This window comes from Lycorma delicatula, chromosome 10 (assembly GCF_047948215.1).
Source record: "Lycorma delicatula isolate Av1 chromosome 10, ASM4794821v1, whole genome shotgun sequence".
NCBI lineage: Eukaryota > Metazoa > Arthropoda > Insecta > Hemiptera > Fulgoridae > Lycorma > Lycorma delicatula.
The window spans coordinates 70,067,017-70,092,472 of record NC_134464.1 but is presented as its reverse complement, the minus strand read 5'-3'; the positions used below and the strand labels follow the sequence as shown (position 1 = coordinate 70,092,472).

At 30.0% G+C, this 25,456-nt stretch overlaps 1 protein-coding gene and 1 long non-coding RNA gene across 4 annotated transcripts in view; both read right to left on the bottom strand.

The window, feature by feature from the left end:
- The window catches only part of LOC142331725 (uncharacterized), a 499,803-nt gene that overhangs the window by 56,235 nt on the left and 418,112 nt on the right, over positions 1-25,456 (bottom strand). The window contains exon 1 of one of the 3 annotated variants that reach the window (XM_075377775.1): positions 13,564-13,798. The exons of 1 other annotated variant lie outside the window; for it this stretch is intronic. The gene's annotated coding sequence lies outside the window, so the exon portion shown is untranslated. Of the gene's footprint in view, positions 1-3,577; positions 3,693-13,563; positions 13,799-25,456 lie in introns of those variants that run through there. One more of the 3 variants, XM_075377776.1, reaches the window with a different exon arrangement.
- Positions 17,643-20,845, bottom strand: LOC142331772 (uncharacterized). Its single transcript, XR_012758086.1, has 2 exons — positions 20,813-20,845; positions 17,643-17,727 (listed from the first exon to the last, which is right to left on the bottom strand). It is a non-coding gene; the product is annotated as an uncharacterized LOC142331772 (long non-coding RNA).

The window sequence follows — 25,456 nt, the reverse complement described above, 5'->3', positions numbered from 1 at the left end:
AGCACATGTTTGAGCGTATTTAGCGAAAGATCGTATCGGTACGTTTTACCGACTGCAATCTGAACACAGGGTAAACTATTTAATTTCCGTATAACTAAGATACAGTGGAACAACAGTGTATCCGATACGTTTAACAGTTAGCGTTCAACCGGCTGACGATACGTACGCCGTTTGAATCGTGAAAATCGGACGAGCGGTTGCCGAAATACTACGGTGGAAACTCATCACACCCCCTCACCGATTTCCGAACGGCGCCCCGGGGGCGCTTGAAAATATTATCATCCGATGGGTACCGCTGGGAGCGGATAGATTTACTTCCTGGGGGGTTCGAAAAAATCTTTCAGAGCGCTAGGACCAACCGATTTCGAGATATTTACGATTTTCTTACCAAAATTCAGATGCGGTTAAAAGGTATTAAATATTCCCCGAAGGTCGTTTTAAATAGTTTTAAATATAACGTATATTAATAAGGTATATCGATAAATAATAATATAACAAGTATACATCTAATCACCGCTAGACATGTACTAACGAATCAGGAGTTTCAGCTAGTGAACAGTACATTCCCGTGCTAAGCTAAGGGGACACACACACACACATACAAATGCCGTTTAGTAGGATAGAATTACCTGCGGCAATGGAGCTTTTAAGCGGTCCTCTGTGGCGCGAGTGGTAGCGTCTCGACCTTTCATCCGGAGGACTCGGGTTCGAATCCCGGTCAGACATGGTATTTTCACACGCTATACAAAAATTGTCATTCATCTCATCCTCTGAAGCGATACCTAAAGGTGTGTTCCCGGAGGATAAAAAAATCTAACTTTAGGTATTCCACAGAATGGAACTTCGTGTATTTATTTGTAAAAGTATTAACGGAATAAATTTGTATTTTAAATCGAATATACAAATTATACATGTTATTCTCAAACACTGGAGGCGATTAATTTGACTCACCGCATTCAGGGTACGCTGATAGCGACTGGACCTTTTCATTTATAAAATTCTGAAAATTTGATTAGATTGTTTATAAATGCGGTGAATTTGATTAATCGCCTCCAGTGTGGGAGAATAACATATTTAATTTGTAAATTTAACGTTAATTAGACGAGATTAGCAAACGTAGGTTACATATGGCGAAAATTTAAACTTCCTTTTTTACGAGCATTTCTTGTAATCTATTTACCGTAAGCATCGGTATCGAGTGACTTTTTTTTAATTTTTAGTTTACGTTTCAACCCTCTACCCCAGAACTTATCTGTGTTGTCACATATTCTGGGGAAGGTCTGAATAAGTAAATATTTTGATATTTCACAGATGTATTTGGTGTGAGCCGATATGTACCGGAGAAAATCCATATTTGTCAGATATCGAGCTTTCACAGTAACATACAATAATTGTCGACTAAAATTTTGTTTCGTATAAATTTAGTTAAGAATAAGGTTAGATTTGCTTAAAGTCGAGTCAAACAGAAATCTTGAAATGTGAATTAATCGGATAAACTACGGAAAATTTCAACCGACTTACTCGTAAACCTAACATTAACCTTGTTCTAAACTAACTATACTCGATTAAATTTCATTTAAACCGAGCGTTTTACTCCGCAAATAATGTATATTGTACATTTACCAAAACCCACATCGCAAACTAAACCTAAATTAATTTAACCTTAAGTGAATTTAATTTCATTGAAACCGATTTATTCAGTCCCAAAATAAAGTTTATTTACACTTGTAATATTTCGAAATTTCGGTAAGGGTGCTGCGTAACTTGCAAGGGACGTAACTCGATGGAAGGCGTTTCCCACTAATAATTTTAATAGTAACGAATAACTTTCTTTTACATAAGTTACATTCCAAATTTCATCAAAATCAGTGGCGAGACCGTAACTTATATAATTACCAAATTTATTATTAAATGTGGACATAAAATATACAGGAACCAGAGATAGTTAAATTTAAATTTTGCATCTTTTTCATAAATAGAGCAATTTTCCTATAAATAAATTTATTAGTGCACCTTTTTAATTAGAATAGTTGATTTATTATACGTCACACAATGTCTAACAGTACAAACGCAAAGAAGAGTTACTAAATTACCTTTAACTTTCCCGTGTCGATAGCGCTACAGCTCTAGAAAGTATTGAAATCGGTCCGATTTCGGCATATGCGGTTTTCACCGGATCTTGACGTTTTGACGCCTAAGGAACCAAAAAAACCGAATGGAAATTGTCATGTTGTTAATGTTCGTATAAACATGTGTTCGGTGTTTGCATATAAATCACCTTATATCTCCAGAACTATTGGACCGATTTAGACCAAACTTGGTCTGATTACTTCTTCATATGAGGCACATGCCATTAAATTTTCAACTTAAAAGTTCAAAGAGATGAGGCTGTGAAGCAAGGTCACCCTCAGTCTCGAGATTTCGCCTAATTAAGGACATATTTTACTTAGGCGCATTTGTTAACGATTAAAAAAGAATAATATTTGCAAAAAAACATTTTTTTAAATCGCATGCCCACCACAAAAATTGCTCTAATTTACTGCTATGTTGTGACGTCACAGGTGAGCGGTAGAATTAAATAAATGAATAATATTTAAAGTGTAAAAAGTAACTCGGTCTAACGGGGAAATTTTTTCTATGTAAGTTGTGAAATTACATTAGTTATATTATATATCATTTGGTAATTCTGAGCAATTATTCCCCCAACCTCAATTTTTCCCAGATTGCAATACGTTATATTGGAGGTCAACACGAAGACGAAAGAAGAGACACAATTTGCCCGAAAGTTCGTAGATAACGTGAATGAGCAGTTGAAGATAACAAAAAGGGCAATATCCGTGTTCGGTTATGAGATAAACAAATATATATATATATATATATATATATATAATAAATAAATTTAAAAGCATAACCAAACTTAACCTTCGCTAGTCAAAGTTAGCGAGCGAAGCGAGCGTAGGTTAAGTATGGTTAAATTATATTCATAGTTATATTGGTAATGTTCTGGAAATTTTTTTCATTTTTATTTTATTATTTAATTATGGTAAATCATTTATTTACGTTCGTCTACGTTATATAGAAAAACCGAATTTTTTTTAAGTCGGTTCAGTACCTCCAAAGTGTGATAAGAAAAAAATAATTTTTATTTTTTATAATTCACAACCGGTAGACTGAAAAATATATCATAACTAGTGTGTTAAGATCGGCTTGACTTATGACAAAAAAAGGCAAAATCCATTCGTTTAACAATCAGTTAAAAGAATAAATTAAATACATACACATACATAGATGTGCGCGCCCGCACGCAAACTCGCACAAAAATGCAAATAAAATCAACAATAATCAAACAAAAAACAACAATAATTTGATGATTATAAAGGATTAATATAAAAGCAATAAAGGATTAGGACGCGCGCCCGCGCGCCCACACAAACACACGCACACACACAAACACACAACAAGCAGGGTTGAAACAAGTTATTCAATACTATTTTTTAAAATATAATAAAAATGGTAATACACTACATTCTATATTAAGTATATTTACATTATTAAGTCTATATTAAAAAGCACATACCATGATGTTAAAATAAAGACGTTAATTTTGTTTAAATAAAACAACACACATTGATGAAACGTAAATTTTAATTTCGTTTATCGCCTGTAACGCTAAGCGACTGGATCGAGTGAGTTAGGCTGTATACATGTTCGTCCATCTCCGCGTACAATCGGTGATCTCGGTGTAGAAACGTCTTCTTAACTCGTACAATATAGATTAATGTTACGGTTGTTTACAGTTTTTTTATTATCAATTACGTAACACGTACGCGCACCCTCACATATACATTAAAAATCTATTTAAAACAACTAAAATAATAAAATAAATGTTAAAATAAACAGTTAAACATAATTAAAAATTTAATTTTATACATAAATATTTTTATTTATTATCAAAAGTTAATAAACTAAATAAAGGTTTATTTAAAAAAGAAAATAGATTAATATTAAAAAAAATTTAATTATAAAACCGTTTAGAAATCGAACTCAGATTTTAAAAATATACTGATTTAATAAATTATATTAAGCTTACCACTCTTCCGATCACCGTGGCGGTGTGGTAGCGTCTCGGCGTTTCATCTGGAGGTCCCGGATTCGAATATCAGTGAGGTGTAACATTTTGCTTATGCTAAAAATTTCCATTTTTACATTCCTTTGTAAACTTGTACGGTGAATCATTCATCAGTTGTAGAAAAAAGAATTGATTCAATTGAGTCTCATTGAATTTCAATTAAAATTTTATCTTCCCGGTAATGTATTATCGGGACATAACATATACAATTATTTATTATATATACACAGTGTATCACGAATTTCTTCCGGGACTTTCACAACCTACTCGCGAAGATAATGGAGAAAATTCATAATAAAAATTTGTCCTAAAATGCTTCGTTTGCGAGTTACGTCGGATTTCAGCTATCCCGGTGAAATAATGTCACTGAAATTTTTAAAACATTAATTAAGGGACAAAATTAGTGAATCGTTTTGTTTTTGACCGGAAAAATCTAAAAAAAATATATCCTAGAACCGTATCTGCAGTAGTAGTAGAAATCTAGTGTGAAATTAATAAATCGGGGTAAAAACCCTGTTTTTAATGTTAGACGTACAATAACTTTGTTAAATAACTTTTAAACAAAACTTGTAGAGGATTTAATTCTAAACAAAATGGTATAGAGTAAGTTGAATCAAACAAAGAAAACTTTTTCACGTCTCTTTCATTAGCCGTAAATCGCAAACGAAGTATTTTAGGACGAATGAAATTTAAACGAGTAGATTATTTTCACAAGTAGAAAAGGTTATGAAAGGGCCCGGGAAAACTTTGTGTTACAATCTGTGTAAATATATAATAATTTTTATGAGGCTGTTATTCTTTCACGCAAAATCTACACGGCCGATCGAGGTGAAATTTTGTACTAACATAGGTTTTATAACCGAAAAGAATTTACGACTATTACCGTAACGAAATATTCCATCGTTTCATGACGGTAATCGTTTAAATTGCTTGCGGTAACAACCGGATTATGTTCCTTTCCTATATTTAAATTTACTACAGTCAAACCGTTGATCAATCGAATTCTGACACCATTTACAGTTTGTGAAATTAAATTTTCTACAAAAAAAGGTCTCTCTCTATCTTTTGCGATACTATTTGGATTATCGGTAAATATACCTTTGAATGTTCGGCGTACATTCCTTTAGACTTGCCCTTTAGATTCAAACACCTTCAGTTTTCAAATAAAGTCGCTTGCTTTATGCTCATGTAGAAACAACGTATATATACATATTCCAGAGAGAAGAACTGTAATTCTGTATGCAATTTCAGCGTTTAGATTAAAGAAAATTGGTCATTTTCTTGTGGTGTTTGTCGGATAACGCTATGAATCGTGCAAAGTACATTTTTACCCGTACGAAAGAGCGTAGAAATAACGCTCAATTACAGTTATTTTTTTAATAGTTTTCTTATGTTCGAAATCCTGTTTAGATGAAATTTAGTAACTGAAATCTGATAAACTTCCCGTTATCCAATCAAGCTGAAATTTCACGTGTATGCAAAACACCTGTTTTGCATTTCACGTGTGTCATCTAAACAGGATTTCGAACATAAGAAAACTATTAAAAAAAATCATACACGTTTGACATGAATGATAATATAATATACCATATTTAATATCGTTCTAAAACAAACATGTCGAACATTTGTAAAAACATATTTATTTGTTTACTTACGGGTAACAAATCATATGTTTCGGTAACTAAGGGTGTGTTGTGGCAGCGAAACGATTTTGTTACGATTAGAAAATGGATTTGTTACTATTAACTATCGTTACTGATTTTTTACTGTAAGTTATCTGATTTTGTTACAACGACAAACCGATTTGTTGTCGTAAGTAAATGAATTCTGTTACTATAACAAAATCATTTTTCTTCGTGTAGTGTAGATTCTCATTGGAACAAAAAGATGAAACTAGAGTACAAAACAAAAAAAAAACTGCAACACACCGTAAAATACGGTTGGAGAAATAGCATAAAAAGCGAGCAAATGAAAGCGAAAAGGCAAAACGGGCGAGATTTGACGAGTTGATTTTTAGCGGGCGAAAGTTGAGTTTTTATTTTATTTATTACGCGCCCGCTACTAGAGTAAGAAAGAATGAGAAAAAATTATAAACCGATGTGAATGAATCGATAGCATTTGAACGAACAAGCGAAGGCGGGAGACCAAAAAGTAAAAATAAATAAATTTAAAAAAATTTCTCTAAAAAGTAGGAAATAATTTTTCAGTAACTGTAATATAATCAAAGTAATTTTCAATATTTGTAAAAAGAAATCCATTGTGGCTCATAAAATTTTACTGAAGAATTGGAATAGGTGTTCTGCGAGGATTAATAAAGGTAAAAATGCGAACGAACGTAAATTAAAATGATAAAACTAAGTAATATTTTGTGAGCGCAAAATTTTTACTAATGTTGAAAATTTTTACAAATTACAAATATTTTCTAGTTTTTAGAGCAATTTCGTTTTAAAAGAAACCCATTGTTTAACAATTTAAAACATTTTTTGTACGTAAATATGTCAAAAATAAGATACAAACCCTTTTGGGGCATAACTATCAATATTCCTGCAGAAGTAATTTTTAAAATGTTATCAATATCCTTTTATGTAAAATTTTACATACACGCGCGCGCGCGCACACACACACACACGCATGTTAGGATTCAGTATGTAGCATATGTAAGCATTATTAGTGGTATGTATTCCTGGTTGAAGTCTTTGTTACGTATGTTATTTTATTCAGTTTTAATTAAAAAATCACTGTTAGCATTTATACTTAACATTGGCTAATATAATATAATTCTGGAAGAATATTTATATTGAAATAATTTTTTTATACGTATAATAAAATAAAAAGTTTGTTTTTAAAAAAAATATTTATCGTTAAGAAATAACTGTGTGTATGTGTGTGTCTCTATCTCTCTGCGCGCGCGCGTGTTACATGATAATTAGATGTACAGTTAAACCCACCTAGGTCTAGTGGTCCATATTTTTACATGGATTTGAATACTAGATCGTGGATACCGGTGTTCTTTGGTGGTTGGGTTTCAATTAACCACACATCTCAGGAATGGTCGAACTGAGAATGTACAAGACTAACACTTCATTTACACTCATACATATCATCCTCATTCATCCTCTGAAGAATTATCTAAACGGTAGTTACCGGAGGCTAAACAGGAAAAAGAAAAAGATGTACAGTTAAACCTGCAAAATATTCGACATAATATTGATATTTTTATTTGATGATATATTTTAACAGTTAGTTATAAAGTTTAAGTTTGTGCAAATATCTTTTTAATAACATTTTTCATTATCCATCATAATCACTTTCTCCGTTACTTTTACTGTAGTTTTATCAGTGCTTTCTTGATGAGTATTTAAAATCATAATCCATACATAGTTATACCTAAAACAATATTACCCTAAAATATGTAATTGGTTTTTATACTGCAAGATAAAAATTATTAAAAAAAAACAGACTACTCCTGATTGTACACATCTACCTAGAATAACAAAAAATAGTCGAGCGAGTTTTTCTTTATTTTAACGGCATTTTTTTCAGATTCATTAGTATAAAAAAATTAGGGTTCAAATACAGAGATAGAAGAACAATTGCTAACATGTACAAGAACCAAACAGCAACAGTAATAATTGAAGAACATAAGAAAGAAGCCGTAATAAGAAAGGGAGTCCGACAAGGGTGTTCCCTATCTCCGTTACTTTTTAATCTTTACATGGAACTAGCAGTTAATGATGTTAAAGAACAATTTAGATTCGGAGTAACAGTACAAGGTGAAAAGATAAAGATTCTACGATTTGCCGATGATATAGTTATTCTAGCCGAGAGTAAAAAGGATTTAGAAGAAACAATGAACGGCATAGATGAAGTCCTACGCAAGAACTATCGCATGAAAATAAACAACTACAAAACAAAAGTAATGAAATGTAGTAGAAATAACAAAGATGGACCGCTGAATGTGAAAATAGGAGGAGAAAAGATTATGGAGGTAGAAGAATTTTGTTATTTGGGAAGTAGAATTAGTAAAGATGGACGAAGCAGGAGCGATATAAAATGCCGAATAGCACAAGCTAAACGAGCCTTCAGTAAGAAATATAATTTGTTTACATCAAAAATTAATTTAAATGTCAGGAAAAGATTTTTGAAAGTGTATGTTTGGAGTGTCGCTTTAAATGGAAGTGAAACTTGGACGATCGGAGTATCTGAGAAGAAAAGATTAGAAGCTTTTGAAATGCGGTGCTATAGGAGAATGTTAAAAATCAGACGGGTGGATAAAGTGACAAATGAAGAGGTATTGCGGCAAATAGATGAAGAAAGAAGCATTTAGAAAAATATAGTTAAAAGAAGAGACAGACTTATAGGCCACATACTAAGGCATCCTGGAATAGTCGCTTTAATATTGGAAGGACAGGTAGAAGGGAAAAATTGTGTAGGCAGGCCACGTTTGGAATATGTAAAACAAATTGTTAGGGATGTAGGATGTAGAGGGTATACTGAAATGAAACGACTAGCACTAGATAGGGAATCTTGGAGAGCTGCATCAAACCAGTCAAATGACTGAAGACAAAAAAAAAATTAGTATAGTCAGCGATATGAAATTTAATATTACTTTTATGCGTTATCTTCTACTCGGGAGTTACCACCTCATATAGCCTACACGGGCACCCGACTACATCAAATATAGAAATAATATTAAATTTCACATCGCTAACTTACTGTATCATGAAAATGTGCTTGTAAGAAAAGAAAGAAAAACAAATATTTTTTGTTGTTTTTCATAATTATTCTAGGTAGATTTTTGTACAATTAGAGTAGTCAGAATTATTTTATTTAGGACTTTTTTGTTGTTTACATAACTTTACCTGGCGTACATATTTTTGTTTTTTCTCGAGAATGTAAAATATTTCTTTTTTTATCGTTTTATGTTCAATTAATGAAATATTTTGCTTTTACAAGGGGAAGGTACATCGGTTCGAATCCGACTTCATTTCCTTTTTTAAAAAAAATGGAAAGTACATAAAATTTTATTTCATTAATAACTACTGATTTTTTTTCATATTTTTTATTATTATTGAATTATTTATTATAAACCTTTTTTACAATCAAGCGGTTAATAATTATTAATACATCAATATAATTTAAAAAGAAGTTGAAAAAAAAGATTTCACCGGTGCTAAGGAGGGAATAAAAAAAATTCCCACCTTAAAGTTAAGAAAACTTCAAATTTACTCAATACGACAATGTGAAAAAAGTTTCACATGTTTAGCTTACGACGTCTTACAATTCCAGCAACACTCCGGTCATCCCTTGCCGTACGGGTTGGTTATATCAAAAATTGTGTCTGACAAAGTTTTACGTAATGTTTAGACGATTAAAGAACACTTTAAATCGATGCGATACTGTGCCTATTAAGGGAGGTATGATTTGTTTTTTGTCTTCAAAACTTCATTTTTTCTACCCCCTGAGCCAATGGTTGGTGATATCAAAAAACTTTACTTACAAAAGTTTTAGGCTCTTATTCAAAGAATCGTAGAAACATAAACGAATTCGATATTTTACTTAATAAAAAGGTTATAGCAATATTTTGTTTTTTTTCGAAAAAGCCCTCCATTTTCATCCCCATCGTCCGATTTTGGCCGTTAACAAACTCGTACGAGATTTTGGGTCGCATCTTTTTTTCAGGGAACAGTTTGAAAGTGATTTGCGGAAAATTACGGCAGTTATCGTGTCCACGAGAAAATGAAATATATATAAGCTTTTGAGCTGACGGTGGTTTTGGAGTCTGGAGGATGTGAAACGCGAAGATATATCGAAATTTTCCCGAAGTCGAATCACGGTATCCATTACAATAGGTAGCTTTCTAATAAAATGTACCTAATAGCTTACCTACCTCCCAACACATTACGAATATACTAGTTGGAATTCAGAATAAAATTAACCTGTTTATCTTATTTATTCAACTAGTTTAGAGGAACATATATCAAGACTTGAACATGTTTTTGATAGATTTAGATCCGCTAATATTATACCCCGCATTTAAAAATACATATGTAAAATTATATAAATGTGAAATTCGTTTAAAAACAAATCGTGAAAGAATTCCTTAAAATTCAGAAATGAATTTGACTCCAACACCTAAACCACTGAAAATACTTCATATCGATAGGCGTTTTTTTTTGTTGTTGAAAAACAAAAGATTTTGTCAATTTAGATAGTTTTTTAGGTATACACAAGTATAATGGATTGAAAGATCACAATCAACAGAAGCAGCTGATAAATTATTAAATTAATCTACCCATCATAAAATACCTGAAAAAATTTATTTCTAATAATGATACCGAATTCAATAATTCAAAAATGAATGCGGATATATAAAATTAAAATATATTTTACAAGCACAACATCCATCGTCAACGTGAAAGATTTCAGTCTACGGTAACTGAACATATCAGAATCTTTAATAACCGACAAGAAATTAAAAACGATAGTATTAAAAATGAAATAAAATATGCAGTTATTGCGTACAAGAGTAGTATTTATTCTGTTACCAAATTAAAACAGTTTGAAAATTTTATGGACATAACCCAACTTCATTGTTAGAAGCAGATATACAGCGGCAGATAATAAACGATTACGTCAAAAATCATAAAGTAAAGATGATGAAGTAAAGAGAAAAATAAATATGATAAAGGAAAAGTCAGTTCAGTGAAAAACAGCACGACATATACAAAAAGTAAAATACATTTAACGACCTCGAAAGGTTAAACAGATACAACAGAAAAATCCTCCGATACAGAAACTAATCTGTATTTAAAATATCTTGCAGGTCCTAACTATTAATTCGGAAACGGTCCCGATAGAATTAGATTTAGCCAAATTAGAGGCTTTTTACCGGTACATTTATTCATTATGATAAAGTAGTAAATCTATTTATAAAATTTGAATAATATTTAAGAATATTTATTAAATTGTTTTAATTATACCTTTTAATTATAAATTGTATAATGTAAGTAAAAACAGTCATAAGTCTAGAGATGGAAGTAATTATTTAAAATTTATTACTCGTTCGAAAATGAATAAGTTAAAAATAGTCTTGGTAAGTAATAAAGTAAGAAATAAAAGACGAATTGTTAATGGTCTCGGTTCGATTGTTCTTTACTACCAATTTACATGCTTATGATGGAGAAAAATATAAAAAATTGTTAGAAGAAATAAAACAAACAAAATGTTATTGTAAATCAGATTAATGACCGGTAGTCTCTTAGTACAGATATTATGAGTTTCATAAAACAGTTAGTATAATTGAAGATAAATTTATGGAATTACGTAATATGTAAATCGTTCTGTTGAATTAGAAAAATTAAGAAATGTAACAGAATTAATTAGTAAAATAAAGTTTTTTTTTTCAAAAAATATTATTCGTTAAAAGAAATAACTTATATAAATAAAAAATATAGATTATCTTGTAAATTAATAAAATTAAAATTAGATTTTGAAACTTACCTTATTTTACATCCAATATCCAAAATATAAAATTTTGAAAAATGTAAATTAATTATACACCTTTATCCACTGTTACAAAATGTATTTGAGTTTATTTAAATATTTCTCCCAATTATGAATTCATGTCTGCTACTTTCAAAATGCTATAATTACTGTGAATGTTTATTTTCTAATAATAATTTTTAATGAACACTGTGATACAGAATTTATAAATATTTAATTATTTAATTTTTAAGAACGTGCCTTTGATAGTTGCAGCTTTGGTTAAAGATGTAGTCCAAATACTGAAAACTTTTAACCTAGATCAGTAACCAAAGAAATTTTAATATAACCGTTTTAAAATGAACCCACCGTGTTGGTCTAGAGGTGAACTTGTCTTCGCAGATCAGCTGATTTCGAAATCGAGAGTTCTAAGGTTCAACGGATTTGAACAGTAAGATCGTGAATAACTGTGTTCTTTGGCGAGTTGGGTTTCATTTAATCAACACACCTCAGGAACGGTCGAGCTGTGACACTGTCTGTACAAGGCTAACCCACCGGGTTGGTGAACGCGTCTTCCCAAATTAACTGATTTGGAAGGCGAGAGTTCCAGCGTTCAAGTCCTAGTAAAGCCAGTTATTTTTACACGGATTTGAATACTAGATCGTGGATACCGGTATTCTTTGAAACCCAACCGGGTTTCAATTAACCACACATCTCAGGAATGGTCGAACTGAGAATGTACAAGACTACACTTCATTCATACTCATACATATCATCCTCATTCATCCTCTGAAGAATTATCTAAACGGTAGTTACCGGAGGCTAAACAGGAAAAAGAAAGGGGTGTCCAAGTTTTGTGTCAAAGGGATCGATCCCGAGACCTTAAACTTCACACATTACCTTTTGATAGTATTAAAAAATAAATCTCTCTCTCTCTTTCTTTGTGTGTGTTTGCGGGCGCGCGTATTTTTATTGTAGATGTGCTTACTGTTAAAGTACTAATCGGCTAAATTTATAAATAGTGTGACACGGTCGCGGCGACATTATATTTTTATTGTTAATTACAATATTCGATTTTTTAAATTTCTGCTTTAAATTAAAATAAAAATATTTAGTAATATTTACAAAAAAAAAAAAAGGTATAAAAGCGCGCACGCGAATGTACATATATATATATGTGTGTGTGGAATCATCACGTTTACGTGCGCGGATGTAATTGTATATATAAATTGAAAAATTAGATAAAATTAAATAATTGAAAGCATTACTCGTTTATGTACCGTTAACTATGTTCTTTAGCTAACACATACAAGTGAATTTTAAAAGTTGCTTTCATTTATTATGTTGTAAGTTATCACGGTTTATGAAAAATAAAATCAGAATAAAAATTTTAGTTAAATTTTTGTCAAAAAAAATTAATAATAAGTCTGACCATCTAACATAAAACCGACCTGCATAACACATCAATGTAAGTTTCAAGAAAAGTAAGAAAATATTTCTAAGTATTTCAAACTGAAGAACAAAGTGAATTTACTTTCTAAAATAGATAATTAATTTATTAATCACCAAATGTAAACACAGGCAAAAGGTTTTGTTATTAACAGAAATCTAATTTTTTTTTAAACAAAAAATATAACTTCAATAAAATATTGATATCCGAAATAATTAGTAAGAAGAGCAGATTTAAATAGAAATAATAATAATAATATTATTTTATTAAAACGTAAATAAAACGTTTAGTCTACAAAATAATAATTTGCTTTCAAGCAAGTACCTATTCTCTTCTAGTGTACCGGTACTTACTTGAAAGCAAATTATTTTAGTTCCATATTTTTATAAAGTAAAATGTACTTAAACAAAATGTTTAGTTCATTAAATTCCCATAAGTTAACCATTATTTAATTGAGTACTATTTTTCTTATTACAAAATATTATTTCAAAGAACTTACCTAGTTTACATTTAGAAATATTTTCTAAAAAAACACCACTACAGATCGTAAAGAAATAACCATTTACTGTACGACAACGTCGTTAATAACACTTTTGTTAGATTAATAAATTATCAGAAAGAAAATGTTAAATAATATTACTATATAAGATTTGTTTATTTTCTCTACATCGCTTAATATAATGGAAACAACTAATAATATAATAAACACAATACAATATAACACATTTTGACACACTCAGTTGTTTTTGATGAGCCAGATGGAAGAACGAGAAAGTCAAATGCACTCAATAGTTATAATACTATCTTGTTCCATTCTCTGTGCACACTCCCGAATAAATATAATTTTTCATCTACGTAACACATTTTGACATACGCAGTTGTTTTTGACGAACCAGGTGTAAGAACGAGAAAGTCAAATGCACTCACCTATCTTGTTCCATTCTCTGTGCACACTCTCACATTGCTCAGTTAAACGATTTAGATTAATTTGTTATTCCAAGTAATCTTACTTGAATGCTTACTAAGAGAATTTGATAGAAAAATAATTTGACTGATTGGTTTCAGCTAATAAAGAAATACTATTTTGCGTCGTGGTCCTTACCTAAAAGTAAGTAATGACATGTATAGTTAATTGTACACAATATGAATGTGAATTTTTGAACCCGTTTTACATTATTTACAGTTAAACATACTAATAGTTTTAAATAAAATTATAACTAATTTTAAAGACGTTATGTTTATAGTGTATTTAGACCTAATTCTGGTGTATCTTTTAACTGAAACTTTTTTAATATTTTTTTATGAACGAAGTTACGTTTTATTACTTATGCTTGTTAGTTCTAATTTCCATGTTAATAAGTATTTTGAATATTATTAAGGCATTAATCTGAAACTGATAGTCAAATTGTAACCCTAATATAGAATCATTAATTAAAATTAAATGTAAAAAAATCCTATTTAGAGAATTAAAACTAGAATTCAGATTTTTATTGGAAGAAAAAATGAAGAGGTTAATGAATCAGTTTCTCCAAGGGAAGAAATTTTGTTTTAATTGTTTTAAAACAAATTTTAACTTTTCCGTTTTACAAAACAATCCAAATTTATTTTTATTTGTGATTATAGGCTCAGGTTATGTCATTTGAACACTTGTCCAAAATTCTACTTAACATTTGATCTCGATGTGTTTAATAAATACTATATGTTAATTAATTCTTAACATTATATCTTATAATTACGGTAGATCATTCTTTCCATTACTAAATTATAACTAACTCAGTGGCGGCAGGGAGGCTTGGGTTAGATAATATCCAACCACAACAACTTACAGTATGATGATTCCACAACAATGTGCAGAATAAGATCCTGGAAATTGAAGATTATAAAGTAAAGTAAAATGTTATTGGCCAAATGATGAAGAGCTTGACAAACCCCTGGCCAGCATAGTTGTACAGTGTAAATATTCACAATGGTTTTTTTTTTTGTTTTTTTATGTAATAATGTTCTTTTAAACAATTGATTCTTAAACTTTTTCACCCACCACCCACATTAAGAATCAAAACGTTTCTAGCCTAAAACTTACCATCTGTTAAAAATAATAATTGTAGTTCTCTTAAAAAAAAAACAACTGCAATTGTTTTTAAATGTGGCATATCCTATTTCTGAGTTGAATCTTACACTTTAAATGAGAGCAATTAAAATGCATATTTAATTGTATAGTTATATAACAATATATATACATCATCATTCATTCTATGCAACCTCCTACCTGCAAAGACCTAAATTTTTCAGGAGAGCAGAAAAACCTTTGGAATTGAATTAACAAAATGCAATATTACAGTTATATCGTAAATTTAATCTAAGATTTCTAATTACCTGTTTTTAAGATAAATTCTTTTTTTCATCTATTTAGAAGATTTCTTACAATTAAAAAAAATACTATGTGTTTGTTTTGCCATGTAGGTGATTTCAAACAATGGTGATCAGCTACATAGGGCCTTTTGAACTTTATTCTTGGATGTTTTAGTTATAGTTGAAAAATATGCTTTGAAAAACATCTGTCTGCCTAGAAACTTAATTTTGCCTGCCTTTTTCTTAAACTGAAACCTAGTACGTTTATGATATTATTAGGTCCATATTATAAAATGTTTTTCTTAATTATTGAAATTACTACGAAACAAAGTAATTGCACAGATAGAATGTAAAATACATAGAGATAACAGTACAAAAATACATTATAAGAGATATTTAATTAGTTAATTACCTTTAGGCTTGCAAACTAAAAATAAATTAATGAATAACTATTCCTTCATTAGTAGACTGAAAATATAAAAACACTCTTAAAAATTAAAGTAACAGTTAAAAGATAAAAAAAAAAATATAGTAACATTACAAGGAATATTTAATTAGTTTCTTATCCTACTGACTTATATTATAACTTAATCAGACTTTTATAAACAAAAAATTAAACTTTGTATTGAATTATTACAATTAGGTTTACCAACTAAAAATAAAACTAATGAATACCTGTAGCTTCATTAGTATACCGTGAAAATATAAAAACACTCTTAAAAGTTTAAAGTAACAGTTCTGTACATTATAGTTTTACATAATAAATGTACAGTATAATATTATTTTATTAAAAATATTAATTTGTTGACACCTTTCTTTACATTTTTTTTTATTTCTTTTTACCTTAACATGTTCTGTTGCTCCTCGTTTTCCTGCACAAATGAATGGAAGACCATCATAGAAGGGCCAAAAATCTTTATAACTTTTTTAAGCTCCTGGAGATTTTGATATTTTTGTGTCACTTATTGGGACTTACATCTTTTTTTTATAATCTCTCTTTTGCTTCTTTTCTGTTATTTTATCAGTCTGTCCATCTGATTCATCAATTGATTCTCCATTCTCACTTATCTTATTGAGTTGTCCTGATCTATAAACCCATCTTTTAAATGTATCCTCTCCAAGATCAAGTGTCTAAAAAAAAATTCTACATACCCTTATCTTCTCTCCACCATCATTTTCCAGTAGGTTGTCATGTCCCTCCAATTTGACGTTTTTGAGATGTATGCAGCTTCTTCTTTTAATAATGGGCCTTGAATTAACTAAAGTTGTCACAAATGTTTGTTTTTCTTTCCAAGAGGTAGGACTATGCCAAAAATGATAAAATATTTCCTGTTGCTTGGTATCAGATACCGTAGTGCACAAAAAAGTTTGATTCGTTCTTTTCGAAGGTTCGGGTAATAAGACACGGTTACATTTACCTTTTAGGGATCTAGCTTCCTTTACAAGTGTTCCTACAACCTGTCTTCCAACTCTTTTATCTCCTAAATACTTTTTTCTTGAAGCTCTATGTTTTTTGTTTTTTTTTAAATTTATGTTTCATGTTTTTTTATCTCGGCAATACTTAATTTTTTTGGCTTTCTAACCTTATTTACTTCCTCACAAGAGGTGTTAGTCGCAGTAGGAATATTTGAGCCAACTTCCTCAAAATAACAGTCAATTCAATACTAGTTCTTTCAGAATTTACCTCAGAGTCAACCAATGATGAAATAGCTCTTGAATTATTGTTTGGTGTGTTATTTGAGACAACTATATCAATAAACTCTAGCTGGTCTTGTGAATATTCATTATTAGAATCTAAAAATATATAGACAGCAGTGTTACCTGAAATCGGTATCAACGAATTACAAAAAAGGATTCTATCTTCATTGGCTTCATCAAAAGAAGATCCATTTCGTTGAACTAATTCGATACTGGCATTTGCACCTATATGGTAGCAAACAAAAATTTATGAATGTTGGAATTTTATTTTGTTGAGAGAGCTACCAGATATTATTTAACCGATTTATATTGTTTACTTAATAGCATAGGATCATCACACAAGGCATTCAGCATGTTAGATGTGCAAAGTGCACATCTAAAAAAAAGTAATTATCAAGAAATTATCAGCTTACTAGAACATATTACCAATTTTAAACTTATTAAAATAAAGTTAAAGGATAGATTGAATTTAGTGTGTAAAAATGGCTGCAAAGACTGCAATTAAAAAAATCTTTTAAACATCAAGACTTACCAGTTTTGTCTAAAGGACAGGAGCTCTGGACTGCTTCTGTTTCAATTTCATTAACAAATTCATCTTTTGTTGCCCCTTGGGTTTCTAGAAAAAGAACATAATACAACAAAATCATAACAAAAAAATGTGTAATGAATTTTCTATTATAAGATACTTTAGGTTATAAGGAAAAATGTAACCTTAACAGATTTTTAATCTGAGTACTAAAAGTTATTTCTAAAGAATCTTGAAACAAATTCTGCTTATAGGTCAATACCTTAAACAAATAACATAATTAGGGAAAAAATTATTACAAATTTCATATGGTATCATTAATGGTTTTCGTAAATAATCAATGAAAATGATAGCTAAATTTAGTACATCCTAACCTTAAATTGAATTATACAAATTATATTAAAAAGGAAATTAACTTACCAGTAAATTTTGACCAGTAAAACTGTGTTTTTGAAAATATGAATAAAAGTAATCCCATTTTTAGTTGTGGGGAACTTCTACTGAGCTTAGCAACAATAAAATTTACTGGTAAGTTAATTTCAATTCCTTTTTAATATAATTTGTATAATTCAATTTAAGGTTAGGATGTACTAAATTTAGCTATCATTTTCATTGATTATTTACGAAAACCATTAATAAATCTACATAAAAAACAAAAAACCATTAACCACATGTGTTAACCACATTAATACAAACAAGTACAAACAGCTGATTGCATGAAATCTCTTAAGTAACATCTGGTTCACATAACATAGTTCACCCTAAGCCATCTACATAACGATATCAAATAGAGGAAAACTCCCGTGTGGATTAATGTTACACAAGAGGTTTCTAAATTTGAGAAATATTCAGTTTTTACCTAGGAGATTTCTATTTTTCACTGCATAGACTTGTAGAGTTTGAAAAGCTGATTCCAGTGGTATACAACTCAAAATTGATTTTTGAGGCACATAGGAGGTTTCACAGAATGAATGATATATAATTATATAATAAAAGTGATAGCGTATTCAGTATAACAATACAATAATTTTAAAACTAAGCTTTCAATTGAAAAATATTTTAGTAAGTATTTAATTTTAATTTGAAATATCAGGAAAACATAATTTTTGCCGTTACCTTCCTATCAGTCATCACCTTCCTAGACAGCTTGAATGCCTCCAATTTTCAGATTGGGCATTATCGCCCACTTTGAGAACAAATGTTTTAAACTAATTTTTTTTAATTAGGTACAAAATCTTCAACATTGAACAATGTAATTAAAATTCTAAAGGTTCTGTTGTGTTTCTTTCTGGATTTCTTATCTACTGTTACTGCCAAAAAGTGTTACGTGCTCTAAATACATATTTGTATATTTACAACTTTTATAAGATTTTTCCTAAGAAATTCTATAGGTCTTTCAAACAGTAATGAACTTCAGCTGTTTTTTTAGTGTTAAGATAATGTTTATAAACACTTCATAATGTTTTAAATTATAAACTATCATAGAATTATATAATCCAACAGAAGTAAATGGAACACAAATGGTGAGATCATAGATGATTATATTAATATTGTCAATGTTTAGCATTAAGTGTCTTTGAAATTATGTTTTAAATTATATTAAAAATTACTATGTAAAGGCAATCATTTCAAAAAAATGTGTTTCAATGTTTATTCATTGTAATGAAATGTTTTTAAATGAAATTCTTTTCTTGAAGATGCTTTTACAGATAAGATATTGCACAGTAAGATACAACTCTGAATAAGTTACAACTCAATGAATGATACAACTCTGAATGTGCTATATTGTTTGTTTTGAAGAAGCCACTGTAGTTATAATTTCAAGTCATAAGAGTTCTTGAGAAAATTTTTGATCAAGTTATTTTAATTTTGCATCCTAATCTGGATGAAATTATAAAGCTAATCTGTCTTAAAATCTTTTATTTTCATGTTCCTGATAAATTTGGTAATTAGTCATTCAATTAGGTTCAGTGTATAAATGTGTGAATCCTATTGTCAATGCAAATAAGATGTGAACTAATAAATAAAAAAAACGTGCAGATTCAATAGCTGAGGGTGTCATTACATATTGATTCAGTTTTGTTTCTGATAAGCTAGAGTGCATTTCAAAAGTTAGAAACGTATCTTATTGCTATTTTATTTTAGTCCTTTTATTGCTATTTATTACCTTGCATACGTTACTGCTTGCTTTATCTTATTGCTTACTTTATTGCTGTTATCTAGTTTTCTTGAAAGATTAGTTTTCTGAAAGATTTCATCAGAAATTACTTCTGTGGAAATATTTAATAATTTGAGATCTTACATTTTTTTAACTAGCTTATTTGGTTTTCCTTTTTTTAAAAAAAAGTTAAATATTTGTTTCATTAATTTATTTTCATCCATTCCAGTCAAGTGACCATAAAATTAGTTCTTTTTCTAATTGTATGACTTTTAAAAATTTTGGTAAAATACTTCAGATTTGCTTAATTTAGCAGTATTATTTTGAGTTTTGGCCGTAAAGTTACAATTATTAGATTCTGGCTTTTATTTTTTTCTAAAACATGTTCAGCATAATTATTTTGCTTTAAATTTTAAACTTTTTGACTCTTGATTGATTCTTATTCTGAAATTTTCACCGTTTGGATTCTACTTTTATTATTGGAATCCATTATATAAAATTTGAAGCCTAAAATTTTGTTTGCACTTTTTTCTAGTTCTTGATTTTAATTTTCTCTATCTAAAGTCTTTTACCAAAGTTATCAGATCATCAGCTAATGGTAAAACATTTAAATTTAAATATTAAGATGTTAACCCCCCCCCCCCCATTTTTATTAAGTTTTTGTATTTTCCTATTATATTCTGCAATTAATTTTTCCAGAGCACAATCGAGTAATATTGTAAGACCATCCTCTTGTCTCACTGTAGTTTTTATTTAAAAGGTTATTTTGATGGGTTGCCATACTTTAACTTCTACTGCTATAGCGCTAGGCAGGGTAGTAAAAAGCAACTACAACACATGAAATATATTTACATTATCAAATAAAATATAATACTGCTTACTAAGAAGTCAAACATTTTTACAACTTATATTGCCAATGTCTATTTACGTTTTAACCATTACTTTAATCTGGCATTATAGTATTAGTTTATAGCACATTAACGTAACTGTAACATAATAAATAATAATTATAATCACCAATCAGCTGTCACTGATCACCGATGAGATCCGATTACAAATCCTGTTAATTGGGTACACAATATAATACTGCCTATTAGGCTGTACATCATCCCTACTGTAATCTTCACACAAATTCTTATTTAAGTCCAATATTCATTATTATATCAGTTGGGTTTAAGGAAACACTTGCTGTTATGATTACATTTACTATTTGATCATAAAATTTGATTTGTGATCTCAAAAAGCAGCAACAGCACATGTATTCTTCAGGTCTAAAGTGAAGCATGTAATTAGAAAGGAAAGCTGGACGGATGTACGAGTAAAGTGATATTGAAAGTGGATTTGCAGGTTTGTTTCTAATGTTATAGAATATATATTGTTATATTAACATAATGGAAAAATTAACATTATTTGTACCTCCCTTAAGGTGGTACACAGTTACTTTGTACTAATTATAAATTGAAGGTGGGTTCAAGGACAGGATTTTTTTAAGGCAGACAGTTTTTTGAAAAACACAGTTTTAACAGTATCTCAATTTTTACACTGCCCAAAAACGAGTGTAATGTATTTAGAATGTGTATATACATATATATATATGTGTGTGTATAAAAATTATACAATATACAAAATTGTCATCCACACTCTCTCTTTAATTAACCTATAAAGTTTATCTTTGTAATAGATTTACAACATTATAAGTATACAGTTTAGTAAGAAGTCAATGCCACAATGCCAGACAGTGCTTCCATCTCATCAAATGCAAAATAGAAAATCCACTCTTAAGTTAAATTTAAAATAAAATTACAGGTACTTCTTACACTACCCAGCAGGCAGTTAAAGAACCTAGGTTTATAGTTCTCCACTATCTTTCAGTAGGTAATTCCTACCGAAATAATTTTTTATTGTTTTTTAGCTGCCATAATTCACACCTCTATTATTTTTCTTATGTTGATCTTTGACAATGCAATCTATAATTGAATTTCAAATTAACTAGGACAAAGTAGATTTGGTGAAGAAGATAGAGTGGAAAAACTTCCTTAAATTTAATAAACCATCAACCCAAGTATATAATAAAATTCACCTGATATTTCACTTAACAGTTGCATTTATATAAGCACAGTCACCATTATGGTATATTCATGGAACTAATAAGCCGAAAGTATATGGAAAATTAAAAATTAGATATTTTATTTTAAAGCGTTATGAACTAATTTACTGACATAAGCCTAAATTATCCAGATCACTTGCATTACAGTTTGCAACTTATCAAGATTGTTATGAATATACTAGAGCAGTATCATCTGAAAAAGTTATAACTTTACCATAAAATTTATGTGAATGTAGTACATTAAAAATTATAGAGTAGATCCAAGAACCATATTCATTAACAATATTAGCAATTTTATCTTATCAGAAACAACATTTACATATATTTTTTATTTAGTAGTAAGCATAGAAGTATACTGTTTTTTTAATTCTCAACTGATTCTTTGCAGGTAATTCCTCGCATTTTAAAAATTTTTTAGCTGCCATAATCCACACATCTATCTTTTTCTTAAACTAAATGTATTCATTCTTTTTATGCCACATATTATACAACCCATCTGTTCGAAATATGGTAATGTGCAGCCCAACTTCATCCATGACTTAAAATAAATAACAGATTCTGATTGATTATTAAATCAAAAAAGTTATTAAACTGAAAATCAACATCAAGAATTTCCCTCCAGTCATGTTCATATAAATATGATCTTAATCCAGGACCCTTTAAAATCCTTTACAAATTATTTTGGGGTCTGTCCTTATTAATAGCTATGACAAAAGCCCTATAATCATTAAAATGTGTCAGAATGACAGCACTAGAAACATTGTGTGTTAATATAAAATTGATCGAAAATGTGATCAATGCAGGATGGCCTATCATACCCTCAGTAACTCTTCTATCAGCATTAACTACACTGTACACTGTACACTGTTTGTGCTAAGTATTTCTAGATATTGTTCACCATTACTGTTTTATTCTTTTTTTGTAGATATTCATGGGCTTATTTTTTCCTAACCTGTCATTACTTTTGTTTTCTTAACATACATTGTCACTATGCAGCAATAATGTATTCTAATTTTGCATATCATGTGCTTCATCTCCAAAAAAAAATATTCTACAACACTGTTAACATTTTACAATTTATTTTCCTTTCTCCTAGATCTATTCTTTCATCTTCTAGAGCATTTTTGATCATATCTCCTAACTACACATTAAATAAAGGCAGCATCCTTGCTTATTCCTCTTCCTAGGTTAAACTTAATTTGAGCATCCTTTATTTTAATAACTAATTCCCGATTCAGCTGAATTCTCTAATTAATCTTGTATGTTTGGATTTTACATTTGTTTTTGTCTTATTATTTACATTGGTTTTTCTAATTGACACTATACTTATTCCTTTCCTCTTCCTATATACCTATTACTAATAGTTTTGATTAGCCTAATCACATCTGCAGTGCCTCTATTCCTTGTAAATCTATTTTGTTTTAAATCGTGTGTTTTTTTTTTTTTTACTTTGTCTTTCTGTTGAAGAGAAGATTAAAACTTAACATAATGTTTCTTGGAAATGGAATCATGATTGTTTTAAGAAAATCTGACAATATCCCACTGTTATCATTACATAATTTTATTATTTCCTGAAATCTTCTTTTAAGAATTAATCAGTTATGTTGATGCTAATAAAACTTCCAATTTTAGGTTTGCTGCTTCTGTTTCAGGTTTTTCCATTTAATTACAGCCTTCATAAGAAGATCACTTGGCCTCATTTTGAGCAGTGTTGTACCTATTCCACCTTTCAAATACATTTTCTTGTTCCTATAACACTTTACTATTTTTACTGGTAGTTTCTTTAATACATCAACATATTTCATGTTGCTGTTTTTACTTTTTTGCACATAAGTTTGTACTGCCCTGTTTTTTCTGAATTTTCTACGTATGAGCAGACATTTCAAAAAGCCATTTCTTCTTAATTCCTTATTCAGTTTTGTACATGATTTCTTGTAAGAAGAATAATACCCCATGGCCGCAGAGATGGCTTCACTCACCACTTACAATTTGCCACAGAGCTTGCTTCAGTCGCCATTCCCATCTAACCAGGGGGCTTAACCCCTTCAACCAACTCACTGTATGTTATCCTCATGGTTGTGAGAATAATACTGATAAATAATATTTTTAGTATTCAAACTTTATATAGAAACCTGAAAAAGAAAGTAAAGATAGAATAATAGTAACATGGTAACTAACGTACACACACCTTTAACAGTGGAAAATTCATAACTTATTTCTGTTGCCATGATGACAGAAATATAACAATAAAAGGAGGATTAATCTGTGTTTTCCTTAATGAATATCTTTAATTCAGTTTCACCTTCCTTGGGGGTGAATACTTTTAATGAATATTTTTAATATCATAACCATGTAGACAATGGCTTTAAACCTTCCCTGGGAAAACCTGAATATACCCTGCAAATTTTAAAGTAATTGGTTGGTTGGTTTGTTAGTTCTTGCATGATGTGATAACAAACATACAAACTATATACATACAGTTTGTCTCTGAATAACCGTGATCTGTTAAATGGAGAGTACACGATGCATCCAAAAGTTAAAAGTTAGCCTTCAACTTGGTAAAAAATACAGTTTGAATTTTGAAAATCGGACGATTGTTTGCAGTGATATTATGAGAGCACCTTCCAAAAGAGCGCCCCATAGGCACCCTGTTAGTCTCCCGTGAGGAGCTCGCATATCTCACTAGCCTCACACAGTCTCCACGGGAAGCCTATTAGTGTTAAAAAGAAGTTTATTTTCTGTAACGTAAATTTAATTCTATTATTTTTGTAATGTTCATTCGACTCATGCAGTTCAACCGCAGCTCATATTGTGATTGAGACTCGCACTTCGTTAATTCAATTATTAAATGCCTTCCCAATACTAATCTGTATTACTATCGGAAGGCAGAAATCATTTGTTTTTGTAAGTTTTATGTTTATTTATAGTTTGATTGTTACTGTTTGAGCAACTTAATATTACTTTGGTTATACCGGAATTATCCTGTTTACTTGTACCGATTCATTGTATCCCATAGAACTTACAAATTATAATAGGGTAGTGTATGATACTGCAATCATTTTTTTATGTACTGTATACGTTTTATATGCAAATTTAACTACAGTTGACATGAAAAATTAAGTAAACCTCCGTGGTAGCGTCTCGGTCTTTCATCCGGAGGTCCCGGGTTGAAATCCCTGTCAGGCATGGCATTTTCACACTACAAAAATTATCATTCACCTCAATCCTCTGAAGCAATACATAACTGTGGTCTCGAAGGTTAAAAAAAAAAGAATAGATAAATGGGATAAAAAAACGAATCCACCGGGTTGGTCTAGTGGTGAACTCATCGCAAATCAGCTGATTCCGAAGTCTAGAGTTCTAAGGTTCAAATCCTAGTAAATCCGGTTACTTATTTACGGATTTCAACCCTAGATCGTGGATTCGGATATCCTTTGGTGGTTGGGTTTCAACTAACCAAACATCTCAGGGATGGTCAACCTGCGACTGTACAAGGCTATACAACTTTCTTCATTTACGTTCATACATATCATCCTCCAAAATAATACCTTACG